Source organism: Lampris incognitus, chromosome 18, assembly GCF_029633865.1.
Source record: "Lampris incognitus isolate fLamInc1 chromosome 18, fLamInc1.hap2, whole genome shotgun sequence".
Taxonomy (NCBI): domain Eukaryota; kingdom Metazoa; phylum Chordata; class Actinopteri; order Lampriformes; family Lampridae; genus Lampris; species Lampris incognitus.
The window spans coordinates 26,108,771-26,123,567 of NC_079228.1; positions in this window are offsets into that span (position 1 = coordinate 26,108,771).

The following is a 14,797-nucleotide window of genomic DNA, read 5'->3' on the forward strand; positions in this document are numbered from 1 at the left end:
AAGTGCTCTGAGTGGTCGGTAGACTAGAAAAGCGCCATATAAATGCCGTCCATTTACCATTTATTCAGTTTCATACATACAGTGGTGTAGTAAACGCATTACCCACCTTTTTTTATTTGCAGATCCACCTTTTTTTCCCCATTATCCATAATTCTCATTACATAAATTCATAGTAAACATCACAGTAAACAGCATCAAACCGGTGTAAGCTATGAATGATGATCATAGCTCATATGCATGCTACACATAATGTAAGTTATAACAGTGTGTTTCATTGGGAAAATACGTAGGTAGTCAGTTGCCTAATGAAGATCGCTGGCTGAAGGTCACAGGTACCGGTGAGCAGTGCGTGATGTTGTCAGTAACACTGTGATTTAAAACAGGAACTCTCCTGCTAATGTGTACTGATTGACCACAACCTAATGAGTGCCAAATGAAACCGAGGACACTGGGGACACACCCAGGCCACAAGGTGATTGACCCCCCCCCCCATCCTAAAAACACACGGCCCCTCTCTGCTCTTACACAAGTTGACCCCCTCGACGTGGTCGGAAATAGCCCAGGCATGCGGCGCGGGCTGGATGATCGACCCTGCTTTTAATAAACACCAACGAAGTCGTCAGTTGCTGCCAGGCCCAGTGCTCTACATGGATAAACATCCCTTTCCAACCTCTGGAAAGGCTCTCGGGCCTCGTTGGCTCTCTGAAAGTCCCAGACATACACGGGAACAGAATGTGCCCCGCAGCTCTCCCGAAAAGAAAGAAAGAAAGAAAGAAAAAAAAAAACAGCCACCGGCCGCTTAACCTCGCTCCCTGCCTCCTGTCACATCACCGCCGGGCCCTGATTAAACGGGCTCGAGACTCTGCCGTATGTTTATCCAATCATATCCCTCTGCCGCAACCACAGGGCTGTGCTGCTTCACGGTGTCCAGTTTGATTTTTCCATGGGGGTTTGGTGGTGAGAGCTCTGTGGCCTGGGGTTCAGAAGTGTCATGGAGTTAAGATGTGCTGCCTGGCTGGTGAGGCGCTGGCATTTCTCCTCCACTGCGCGAAGGGGAAATTTACAACGAGAACCCTGCTATTACTGGCATCTGGCGTGCTGGTTACAGTATTGGCACGGTATTAATCATATGTAAATAAACGGCGTGAACCCAGGCTCGATTCGCTTTAAGCGGTCAACATTAGAGAGAAGGTCAAATTTATTAATGGTCTTAATACAGTTAATGTCACGTCAGCTTATTTGCATGTTAAATTTTGACATGCTCCCATAGGGGAACTCTGCAGGAGAGACAAACACACATACCTCGACTGGCTTGTCTCTGCCTGTGACTCGCTCCCCAGGAACTTTCTTCTGGACTCACTTTTCCTCAACTGACAAAGAAGACGGTTCTGCCACTTTGCCAATTACAGGAAGAGATGAGTGCCTCGGTTATTTCCAGGGAACGTAATGGACCATGTCCAACCAGATGACATCTTGCACTGTGAGAAGGCATAAAGACAGGCCCGCACCTCAGAAACCCGAGTCACTCACGGATGGCCCGGTGCCACGGGCTGTGTTCACATACCAAGGCCTCTGACTCACACATCGCAGCTAGGAAGACAAACGCATGGTAGCATCACACAAGTGGGTGCGATTGTGCATACAAACACACATACGCACACATTCTGGACCAGTCATTCATTCAGTCAGTCTGTCCGTCCATCACTCACTCGGTGTATGACAGTGTTTTCATGCACACTTGGATGTGGGGTGGGGGGGGGTGGCCAAACTTCCAAAACAGCCCCCTAAGCCCGGTGACCCTGGGATCAGGCCTGCATGCCTTCCCCTTGAGCTCAGCCCAGATCAAGAGAATACTCTGCATTCTGGGGGCTTTGAGGCAGGGCACTCTGCTAAACATATCAGATGGTGAAGGGGGGGGGGATGTTTTATGCCTTGGAATGCTTCTGTTCCAACTCACAAAAACCATTTTCCAATACAGTTTGAGCTTCCAGTATTCTGCCTTTGTTGAAATAAGTCCGCCCGCTGTGCCCATCCAGAAGTCCTGTATGTTTCTCATTCGCCCACGGAGAGCAGGAGGGCACAGGCGGTTGAGGGATGGCATGCCTCATCCTTTGTGTTATGTACTATGTTATAGAGCCCCCGTTGAAGGAGGCTGTTGGTATTTTGCGTTCTTCCTTGATGGCCATTGGTGAAAGACACTGAGGGGCTGTAAGTAATAACCAGTCACCATTTTGGGGCCCCAGAGGCGCAGATAAAGGCAGATGGAAGGAACAGGCAGCCTTACCAGGCCTCTCCACTCCCTCATTTGAAGCTGCACCACTCACCCATCAAAGTCTCATCAAGACACTAAGCCAAAATGCACCCCTTCCATATGCACACACACACACACACACACACACACACACACACACCACTGACACCACCGAGACCAACCAACAGATGTACGTAGAACAAAATACTGGCAAAGTTGTCAACAGAACTCTCCAAGTATTATAAAGGAAAATGGAAAAATGGATGAAACGGGAGGGAGAGAGAGAGAGAGAGAGAGAGAGAGAGAGAGAGAGAGAGAGAGAGAGAGAGAGAGAGAGAGAGAGAGAGAGAGAGAGAGAGAGAGAGAGAGAGAGAGAGAGAAGGCAATGAATCACAATGACTTACTTTTTGAGAAAGATATTTTGGCTGAACAACGTTCGTGCATTTGTGCAATTTTATCATTGCATTGTGGTTGTGCAGCTTAGGGAAACACATAACAAATGTTCTGTGAGCAATGGAATGAAGTGCTTATCTGCTTTATGTCTGCTTTATATTCTTTTCCAGTGGATTCAGCTATAAAAAAACAACAACAAAAAAACAAAAAACTTGATGTTCTTTGCTATAATGATTCACAAAACATTATGCTAAGAAAAATCGAATAACTATACCACTGGTATTGGTGCCCTGAGCCAGCGCATGCACAAAAAAAAAAATTGGATTGGTAGTACTTCACAAATATCTTAGAAATACAGAGGAGCAGTTTTCCACATTAACTGAGTCATAAGCTGACTGGAGATCAGTGCGGCCATTAGAAGTTTAACAGAAATGGATCCCTGTCATCTTAAAAACAAAATTGCTTTTACACTCATTTGTACTAATTGCCTTGCAATAAGTGTAACTGCAACAACTGCAATTTCCTCTTAATGCTGACCAACGTGTTGTGCACGTGGGGCACAGAGCCAGCGATATTTCGAATCTTTCGGCTGCTTGTACGCTAATAAAACAGACGAGAAGAGATAAAAGCAAACAGCGTTCAGGAGGGTTGGAGAAACAGCTGAAATGCAAATTTCTAATTTGGGCAGGCGAGATTAAGAAAATCCCGAGGGGGCTCGTGAAAACATTCCCCCCCTCAAAACAAACAATAGGAGCAAACAAATTAGCAAGCCAGCTAATTAGCTGCTGTGTTTTGCAGAAAATGAATGAATCAGTGCTGCTCGTTCTCCTTGGCCTAGAAGTGAAGATGCAGGGATAAAGTGGTGCGGATAAACAAACGCCGTCGCGTAGTGATGGATCAACAGGGGATGTTTTGGTTGTTGCTGTTGTTGTTTGTCTGCGCTGGCTAGCCAAACTGAGGCCCTGTAATTTTCTGCCATGCTGCGGCGCAGTGACGGAACAGACTGGCACCGCTTCGTGTTCATGACGTCAGCTTTGGAGGAACAATGGTCTTTTTTTGCCCAATGCTGTGTCATTTGACAAGGCATGCAGACGGATGCCTCAACACACCATTTCATGTCTCGAGTTGTTTTCGCTCACGGAACAAAAAGCACAAAATGTGCCAAATAGCAGAGGTGGCAAAACCATACCCAGAAAGTAAAAGTCCTAACCGTGTCTTTATTTTATTATTATTTTTTTTAATATCCCCCCTTTTCTCCCCAGTTGTATTCGGCGAATTACCCCACTCTTCCAAGCTGCCCCGGTCGCAGCTCCACCCCCTCTGCCGATCCGGGGAGGGCTGCAGACTATACCACATGCCTCCTCCGATACATGTGGAGTCGCCAGCCGCTTCTTTTCACCTGACAGCGAGGAGTTTCGCCAGGAGGACGTAGCATATGGGAAGATCATGTTATTCCCCCCCAGTTCCCCCTCTCGCCCGAACAGGCATCCCGACCGACCAGAGGAGGCGCTAGTGCAGCGACCAGGACACACACTCATATCTGGCTTTTTTTTTTATTGACACGTTTAAATTCTACATACAACAAACACATAAAACAAAAGAAAGAGGGGGTAATAAAAGTAAAAAAAATTAAATAAATTAAATACATAAATAAAAGGGAGGGGGGTCCTAGGGGTTCTCTGCAAGCTCAAGTTCTTCTACCAAGTCAAAGCTCCATAACATTCTTCTTCTCCATTAACCTCAGTGATGAGAAATAATGACACACTTCCCCAGGAAATACGCAGAAGTTTGGCTGCGTTTTCAGAAATCTGTTGTTATGTAAAAATAACTTTCCAAGAATTTCCAAGAATAGTCGTTGTGTTAATTGCCAAATCATGCGTTGCATCTTTCACAAGCATACCAAAAATCAAATTTTTAGTTCAGAGAAATTGTCAAATTTAGGAAACAACCACTAATGCAGATCTTCCCACAAGGCACCAGCAAACTGACGTTCATAAAACACGTGTTCTGTTGTTTCAATGTGTTCATTGCAAAACGAGCAGTTGCTACAGTCTAAAGCAAATCACTGTCTTGAAAATTATCCAGAAGGATATTTTCCATTGAGAATGTTAAAGTGCACTTCCTTTACTTCTGGTGCAATTGGAAACTTAAGGAATTTTGTTCTCAATTTTTCAGCCTCATCTTTGGAGAAATATTGTAAAATTCAGTTTCTGTTTGATGAAAATGGAACCGTCCGCGGTGGCGTAGCGGTCTAAGCATCGGCTTGGTGTCGATGCAGTTGCCCACTGGGGACTGGGGTTCGCGCCCCGGTCTCGTCAGATCCGACTATGGCCGGACTCGGTGAAGCAGCAATCATTGGCAACGCTGTCTTCGGGAGGGGGGCGGAGTCGGCTTGTGTTCGTCATGTGAATGCGTCTCTGTGTGTGTCGGAAAAACAGTGCTTCGGCTTGGATTCGCCTTGTCACGAAAGTGGGGAGGCGCTTTCCTTCGAGACTGCCGGCCGGAGAGATGCAGTTGGCGAACGCATGCAATACGAGGGTGGGTGGTTGAATTAAAATAGGGATCAATTGGCCACTAAATTGGGAGAAAAAAAGGGAAAAATCAGAAAAAAAAAGAAAAAAGAAAATGGATATAATTCTTTGACAAAGACTCACCGGATTGTGGTGTTGGGCAATTTTAGACCGATGAGATCATGTCCACTCACCAAAAGTTTAGGAAGGTGCGGATCTACATTACTTTGACACAAGTTATAAGACCTCTCTATTATAGAGTGTGGGACTGCTTTGATAACAGTATCATATTGTTTTCGGTCATTTAAATTGAATTTTGAACAAAAATTCTCATAAGATGTCACGTTTCCTCTATTTTCTGCAAAGTGCATTACAGACCATATTCCTTTCTCAAGCCAATTTTTATAGGCAAGGATTTATTTCTAAATACCACATACCTGCAGTCCCACAATGGAGTGGTATGGGGACTAAGATTATGCTTGTAGATCATTTTCCATTATAATAATATCTGTTGGTGAAGCGTGGATGATTTGGTAGGGAGTTTTTAAGGTCATAATCATATCTAAAGAAGGTTGATGCCTCCAAGCTTCATACAAATTAGGCTTGGGATATGGAACCATAAGCTGTTTTCATTTTTCACAAAGGATCTTAACCAATTTATTTTGATAGTACCATTAATGCAGTCAATGTCAATGGCTTTTAGCCCTCCTTCCTCATAATCTTTAACCATAATTCCTTTTCTAATGTAGCGTGTTTTTCTTTTCCAGATATAATTAAAGTTGACCTGGTTTATTGCTTTCATTGCATTTTTGGGGAGTAACCTCGAGTAATTGGCAGACACGGCCAATTGTGTCTTTAGAGATGCCTGACCAAGCTGGAGGTAACATGGAGATTTGAACCGGGATCCCCGTGTTGGTAGGCAATGGAACAGACCACTATGCTGCCCGGACCCCTCGTGTATTTGTACCACCCATGTACGAAACCAGTTAATTCTAATCAACACCAGTCTTCAGTTAGGTAGGGGGAACTAGTTAATGAAGTCAGCTGATTTAGTACATGGGTGAATCAAATGCACAGTTAGGGCTTTCACTTTCTGAACATGGTTTTGCCAAAATAGCAAAATGGGTTCCTACTTTTTTTTTTGGTTTGTTTGTTTTTCCCTATGCACAAGCACAATCCATTTCTGGTGTTGGATCTGTTATGCAATTGGGGAACCTTATATGGAGATAACTTGGAAAATATGTGCCTGTCCAGTTGGTACATGCCTATTAATGCTTGAAAGAAACCTGGCATTGCTAACCTTATCTCTGGGTAGCTGGTGATCCCGGTGTGATGGTTAAGTTTCGTTACCCCAGCATGTAAACTTATGCGCAGGGGTAATTCCGTCATGAGGGCACAGATTTCTTAAACTACAGCGACCTTTGCTACCTCACCAAATACGTCAGGGAGGAAAACATTACTGTCGTATGCGGGTCAGATGATTTATATTAGAAGGAAGAAAGATTGATGGCATCTTTGCATGAATTTATGTACTTCTAACAAGTGTCTTTTATTTGTACTTTTGAAAATCACAACTGACGTGTTTTGTAAGTCAAGTTCCCAAGCCTGATATTCTCCATTTGATATTAATAGTTGGAGATAAATTGTGTTTACTCTCTTTTATTTAACCCAGTGACACTGATAGCCAAATGTAGATGATTATACCTTCAACAAACTATTGCCAACATCTATTTACTGCTCGTCTATGCTATCCTGGATTATCTTTAACAATCAACGAAACAATTTTAATTATTTCCTTGTGCATCTTCAAAGACATCCATTGTTTGAACAAGTCTTTGTTTCACCGACAATAAAAACCAGCACCTGCTCCAGGCTTCCTGTTTGATTAAAACTTCCCGGGCATGAAACGAAAGCCGATCAGGGTCTGTTAGGAGTTAAGGATATGAAATCATTCAGTTTACTGTGTTGCTTCCAGCCTCCTTTTCGGTACTGACAGCACAGAAAAAAATTGTTCTGAATGGGGAGGGTATTGTGTTTTGGGGACATTTACAGGTTGATGTTAATGGACCGGGCAGGCAGGTCTCTGCCAGAGAGCAGCTGGGCTCTCTCTGATTATTGTGTGATTGGGGCAAGTTTTAACTGCGTCAGTGGGTTCAGAGGGGTGTCGGCAAGGCATGCTCTTTGTCAGGTGCTGGGTTGCAGGCATGACATGACGCTGTATATGAGAGAGAGAGAGAGAGAGAGAGAGAGAGATCTGGAACATATGGGCCTCAGTGTGTCCCATTAGGGTCCCTAATGACAGAGACTCTGTTTAGTCTGTGTTGCTGACCTAAAAGATGACTCATTCAGGGTTTCGTGCACTATATTCAGTCAGAAAGGGTATAACTAAGTATGAATATTTGCATGGAGTCACCAATACCAACAGAGGTATAGAGCAAGCAGGCTTCAACCTCACTGTCTGTATTAAACCCGCTGACACAAACACGGCCATTGACCAACACACCAGACATGGGAGTTGTCTAACACAGTACAGTCTTCCACCACACAAGATCTTATCAGGGAAGATGGCATCGCCGTGCCCCGGACAGATACCAATATCGTGTCCCAACCTTGAGTATGTGAGATAAGCAGGGTAACCTTGGGGCCCGGTTTAGTTCAGTGGCCTGTTTTGCTGGATGCAGTGAATTCACAAAACTAAATAGCACCCAGCCAAAAAGGTGGCCTCATACTGAACTTATTCCAGTTTATTGAACTAAACAGTAGCCTATGAAACAACACAGTAAATAAAACCATGTTGGTGCTTCTTAATGCATTATTTTATAGCAACGTGCAATGTGCTAGAGAGATTATCATCAATCACTTACATAATACTGTTATGTATTTCAGCACCTGCCAAATGTACAGGGTAGCACACAGATATAATAGCACTGCTAGTGCTGCCAAAAAAAACCCACTACTTGAATTATTCGGGGAATGTTAGCAAATCTTAATAATATCCTTATACTCCTAAATAGTCCTAAATCCTTATAGTGGACTAGTCTTAATGCTAGGGTAGCAGTAATATATTGCTGAGGGGAGCCTATTATTGTGTATTATACTCTTGTGTTAATTAATGTATTGTTGTCTGTGTATGTGGTATGTATAATATGTGTACATGTATTTACTGTATGTGAGGCTCTGCACAAAAAGTGAAACAAATATCCTCTCGTAGCACAATGAAGTATATCTATCTATCTATCTATCTATCTATCTATCTATCTATCTATCTATCTATCTATCTATCTATCTATCTATCTATCTATCTATCTATCTATCTATCTATCTATCTATCTATCTATCTATCTATCTATCTATCTATCTATCTATCTATCTATCTATCTATCGTTCTGTTTTGTTACACGTATGTGCACGTGTGCATAAGCGAGTATGATCCTGTACCAGTATGTCTGTTATGACAGTAATTATGTGAAAAGGATATATTGCTCGTGTACTTTCGATGCTTTTAGCAAGTTGCCAGTCTTCTCCCCCCCTGCCCTGTTCTGATGATCTCCTTGCTTTTCTCTTAGTTTCTGTTTTCCTTAAATCTACTACAAGTGCGGCTCATTGTAATAGGCCGTGGTAGCAAAGGGCTCAGCTGAGGCGGTGACTAATGGTCTGTACGGGGAAAAATTACTTTTGAGCTTAAGCCAATTTCAGACCACTTTGAACCATTTACAGCAAATTCAAAACTAAGCTGTACACGCCACTGCAGAAATGATGCAGAGAAAAGGGACTCTAATACTATAAACCTGAATGAGGCACACCACGCACTTTTTTTTTTCCTATGTAGAGGATGGTGAGGTGGCAGGGTAGGATGGGTGAGCTACAGCATCCCGCAACTCACAATAGGCCCTTGCATTAAGCCACTTGTCCCTGAATGTCTTTATTTAGTGTTTGAGTCTATCCTGTTGTATAGACTCTGACACATTCTCAAACGACAATATGGGTCCTGCTGAGGTATGCCAGCATCTTTTATCGCTCCCATATCATGTATGCAGCCGCCAGCCTTTCAGTAAACATGGGGGCTGTTATCTCAGCGGAGGTCTTAGCTGATAATTCAGGACCTTTATGTTACAAACGATGGGTGTCGAATGTGTGGGCGCTGTCTGTTCAGGTTGCGCCGAGTGTTAAACAGAGACACAGGTCAACGATTCCCAGGACCTTAACACCTCTCGTACTGTAGATCACCCTGCAAGCCGAGAATGCCGAGGGACTTGTCAGCATGGGTGCGTTTAACATGCTAGCAGTTTTATGTGGGTCAATGTGCCCCCTTCTCTCAGATCTCCGCGGCCAGATCCCAGACAGCGATAGGCCTGTTGGGACTTGAGGATTTTGGCTGCTTGCGGGAACATTGACTCAAAATGCTCCTGGAACTTTTATGATTCGGGAAATTACAGCGTTAAGTTTGGGCCCGCCAAGAATTACCCACATACCTTTGGCCCCAGCTCCGTCTCTTGACGGTAATATGGCTATAGGTTTCTCATCTGTGGTTTCCGTTAAGGTCATGTCTCTAGTTTGGGGTATTTTACTGTATGTATTGGAGAATGCTCTGTGAGCCAAAACAGTTGCTGCGCTTAGGAAATAAAATGGCTCGGTGTCTGTCTGACATGAGGAACCTCGCATCCCTTGGTACTCATGATGTACAAACTTTCCAACTATCTGCTGTAGGAAAGTTGATGTTTCCGGTCAACGTTTCTCAACTTGACGCTCAAGCGCTTCTTTCTCTCGATGCCACCGCAACAATTTGCAGTTGTTGGTTTGGGATCAAATTCATCAAAGCGCAATGTTATCATTAGGGACAGGCAAATTACACCGCTCCAGTAATGATTAACTCCCTGGTTTGACATTGACCAAGCGAGGAAAAGCTGTGCCCTTAGGAACTGTTCCCTCAATGAAAGGGCAGATCCACCCACATGCAGCAACATGAAACGGTCCGACCCCCTCCGTGCCCTGATGACTCACTCTCTGCCACGGTCTCCGGCTGCAGCAAAACAACTACAGGCGGTATAGCGGAGGCTTAGCCGCCTTTCATCGGCGCTGGTTGCTAACTATGTTGCCTGGAGCTGCATGCCGGTCCTGGTTTCCCACAGTGTAACGCTGGTGTCGATGGTCAGGTGTGAGTTTTTGATGTAACCCTTCAAAGGAACAGGAACCCTCCAATCACATCTCACCTCCATATACCTCGCCCCATAAAGCGTTAATAATCAATAGTAGTGTTGGGCAATAACTCAATATGATCATCTATTGTTTATTCAGTGGTATTGTATTGGGGACTGAAATTCGGATATATTCTTAGGCTGCACTACACAATTTTGCTGTCTACGTGAATGATAATGAGAATCTATTACCTAAAATGTTTCCTAAAATATTATACTTTATACTCCCAAACAGTTCACATTGTGATTCATCTGATTATGATTCTCAAATGTGGTATTTTTTACACATGTAAGCAGATATTGTGATGTATATCAATATCATGTAAAACTCCTTATGATTATTGTGACAATAACATTTTCCACATCAGACAGTAGTAATCAAACGCAGAGATTTTGTCACATTTTTATTTATGGATCCAATGACATACAGTCTCCTGACAGATTTAAATCTACACCCATATACAAAAACGATTATAGGCAAATTAAACTAGGCCCGGAGACATATTTATATAAGTGGCTGAGCGCCAACATGGATGCTTATTCATGTGAATCCTGAGGGCAGATTTTGTCGGATGCAGCTGTGGATGCCCGCTGCAATCAAGCACTCATCTCTCCAAAGAGAGATCAAACCCGGTTTGCACCCTCGGTAGAACCGGTGCTACATCAAACAAACACGTGTTCTGCAGTGTGATCCTTCACCAGGGACTGGTGGACACCTGCCTTTAGAAAAACCATCAAAGGTGAGCCCCGTAATGCTGCCGGTGATCCCGGGAGAAGCCCTTGTTCTCCCTACAAAAGCAAGGAATAACTGCTTCGATGAACTTTGTTTGACTTATTTTTTATGCTCTGATGCCTTTGTTTTCAACCTCGTTCAATGAAACAATCACAGAGTTTAACTATGCTTTCTCAAATGGGGCCATGCCCATGAAATCAGTTTTATTTACAGATACTTCCGCTGCCAAAAAGACGTAATTCCGTGGAAGTTAAGACAAAGAAAGTGAAGGAAAACAGCTGAAAAAAGCTTGCATGTGTTGGTGTAATAGCAAGGCAGCAGTCCCTTGACTCATCGCCTAGCATCCCAGTTACAATCTCGCCTATGACAGGGATGTTAACCAGACAAGGGGGCCCTGCTGGGTGACTCACCTGTATCAAGGCCATTTGCTGGAAGGGAGAGAGAGAGTGGGAAGAAAGGGGGGGGGGGATGGGGGAGAGAGAGAGAGGGGGAGAGAGACACAAAGAGAGAAAAAGAGAGGAGAGAGAGAGAGGCGAAAATAGCTGAGCGACCACATCAGCTACACATGAATAGGCTCAAGGGAGTGAAAGCTTTTTGGGTGATATCTCACCTTACAGATTGAATTACACTGAGAAAAAAAAAGTGACAATGGGTTCAATATAGCGGAGATCAAAAAAGCTTTGGATGACAGGTCCAACTGCTGCAGGTCCACACAGAACCTCAGGCTGACTTTGTGGGCGAGTACAATACCAGCATGAATGGGTCCAGGATACAGTGACTTCTCATGTTCTCCCCCCTAAAAAAAAAATCCCCATTTCAGGCAAAAACATTTGTCCAAGCCCCTCACAGGGCCCCTCACACAGCTTTGCGTAACTCAGCTTTCTGAAAGCAGAGACTGACTGTTTAAAAGTACCCAAAGATAGACACGGCAAAACCCTGCGACTGTGTCATCCACAACAAGGATTTCAGGGGAATAGTAACTGAATCATTGATTAGTCAGGGGTCACCAATCAGAATTAGTCATAAAACTAAGTGGACGTAACTAACAAATGGTGTGATAGTATAAAGTCTCTCTTTTAAATATAGTCAAGGATAGTAAGAAAGGCCAAGACATTGTCTCAGTGGAAACCTACATGCAGGGAGATGCTAGAAAAGTGGAGAAAGGAAGCCATCTGCTGGTCTATGGCTGTAGGAAATATCAAATTAGGGATGCCAGAGATTTACCAAGCATTAGTACATCTTCACCGAGGAAGGTGGTGACATTTTAATCTGTCAGTTGCCCTATTCGGCAGTGCTCACTAATCATGTGTGTGACTCAGTTCGTGTGTGACCTTTAATTTCTTCCATCATCCAACCAGTGGCTCATTACATTTACAAACCATACTCTGACTACATTTGATATGCTAATGACGTGTTTGTTTACCACACACTAAAAATGCCCCCTTCAATAAACAAAAACTGGACCGCCTACGGGAATTAGATAACGTGTTATATTGAATGTCTCCAATCTGACTTACTTACCTTTCAGCAGTGGCCTCACCCAGTACCGGTGTGGGAAGATGGCGGCGCGAATTCACGTTTGTGGTGGCCTCACCCAGTACTATCCACCATGGCCGGATTAACCTACCAGGGGGCCCTAGGGCATGCATGTCCATTGGCCCCCCCACGCCCCGTTAGATAGGCTACACAAACAATACTAAACATTGTTAAATGTAAAACTAATGCAAATACCCAACATGGTAGTCGATGTTATGCCAATCTGCATGGGATTCAGATGCCGACTACAAAGTACAACACAATTTTGAATTACAAAACAAAGAGAGATGAGAATAGCAGCTCGCAGAATCACAAACCTATTGCGAAGCCTTCTTCCCACTTACAACGACTTACCAACAGGAGATAAATGTTTGTTTCAGAGCAAATAATTTAGTGAAATGTGGGCATATTTTAGTATAACTATCTGTTTAATTATTTTTCAGTATGGGCATTCTAGCTAGCACATTTGTTTAACTATACACAATGAAACAATGAATTTGATCATAAGCGCCGGGTTTGCGCTATGTCAGACTTTGTTGCACTCTCAACGCTACAATGTAAACATAAGGCACATGTTGTACTCTTAATTGCTACAATGTGAACATAAGGCGCAAACTCTTCAAACTGGCATTGTGATATATTTAGACACCACCCCTGAAATATTTAGTACGTAATATTTGTAATATCTATGGCTCTACTTCAAATAAGTCCCTAGCAACCGAAAAAGGCTTCCGCTTCGGCTCCAGGTTTCTTATACTGTCTATGTTGCAGACTGTGACAGTATGATGATGTTATGGTGATACTACACAAAGTTAAGACACTAATATAATGTGAATTGCTTGATTACAATGCGAACACATTACCCCTGACCTTTTGGGACCCCTTGTAGTCCGGGGCCCTGGGGCACTCACCCGGCATGCCCGGTCCGTAATCCAGCCTTGCCGTCCATGTAGTGTCTTTGTTCTCGTCTGCGTCTAAGTTTGTCTTCATTTGATGGCTGGGAGAGCTAGTGCTGGATCGGCTGGGAGAGCTTGATCTGCTGTGCCCTGTGGGCCCAGGGACCACGGCACTGCGCGGAGCTGCGCCGTAAGAAGTAACACCGAGGGCGGTCTGACAAGATGCGGAAGCGGGGCAGGCTAAGCTAACTGCTAGCCCATGCAGACAGGCAGTTATGATAACACCAAGGGTGGTCTGGCAGCGGCCTCGCCTAGCGTTGACTGTGTTTTGGGTGTCGTCGTGTGGAATGTGGGGATGTGTGTCGAAGGTGTCTGACTGGGAGACCTGGCGTTGGATCGGCTGAGGGAGCCTGGTCTGGTGGGTCCAAGGACCGCGGCCCTGCCCGGAGCTGCGCACGAAGAGGAAACACCGAAGGCGGCCTGACAGGATGTGGAAGTGGGGCAGGCTAAGCTAACTGCTAGCCCATGCAGACCGGCAGTTCCTGGCTGGCGTTCATTCTCCTGGACAGTGATTTTTTTTTGTTTAGTTTGGATATATGTGTGAGTTTGGGGATATATGTGTTCTTGTAGTTCTTGTAGTTTTTGGATGTGTGTTTTTGTCTTTGTGTTGCACTGCTGTGGGCTGGGCAAAATGATGTTTTGTTTCATTTCATGTGCGCTTGTGCATGAAATGAAATGAGTGTTCCTGATTCCTAATTTCACTTGACCACAGAAAACCTATGGTGCAAAATAATATGTCGTGGATTAGCCTTTGTCGTCGGATACAAAAGTCGCTTTTTGCAAACTTTTGCAGTACAGATAAATTCAAATATGCAACTAACATGCTGGGGGTGGGGGGATTCAAAGCACCCCTCCCCCCACCCCTCTTCCCAGTGTAACCGTGGGACTTGCTTTTTCTTTTTCTTCACTGCAAAGCGACCCAGCGGCTCAGTCGACATAAGGGAGAAAGAAGAATATTACACAATATAACACACCCGGTGGTCTTCCCTACTCTTCATCGGGGAGAAATATTACATTATAAAGGCTGTGGAGCAGTGTACTCACCACTGATATCGTACTCATCTGACATATCTCGTACAAATTAGCTTAATTTTAGATCATATTTAGTTACTCAAGGATGCTATCCATGATGAATGTTGTGATGTTTCTTTTTTCTGGTCTTTATGTTTTGCATCAGACACACACAGCACCAGAGCGTTTTATTTTGCCTGTGATGATGCTGA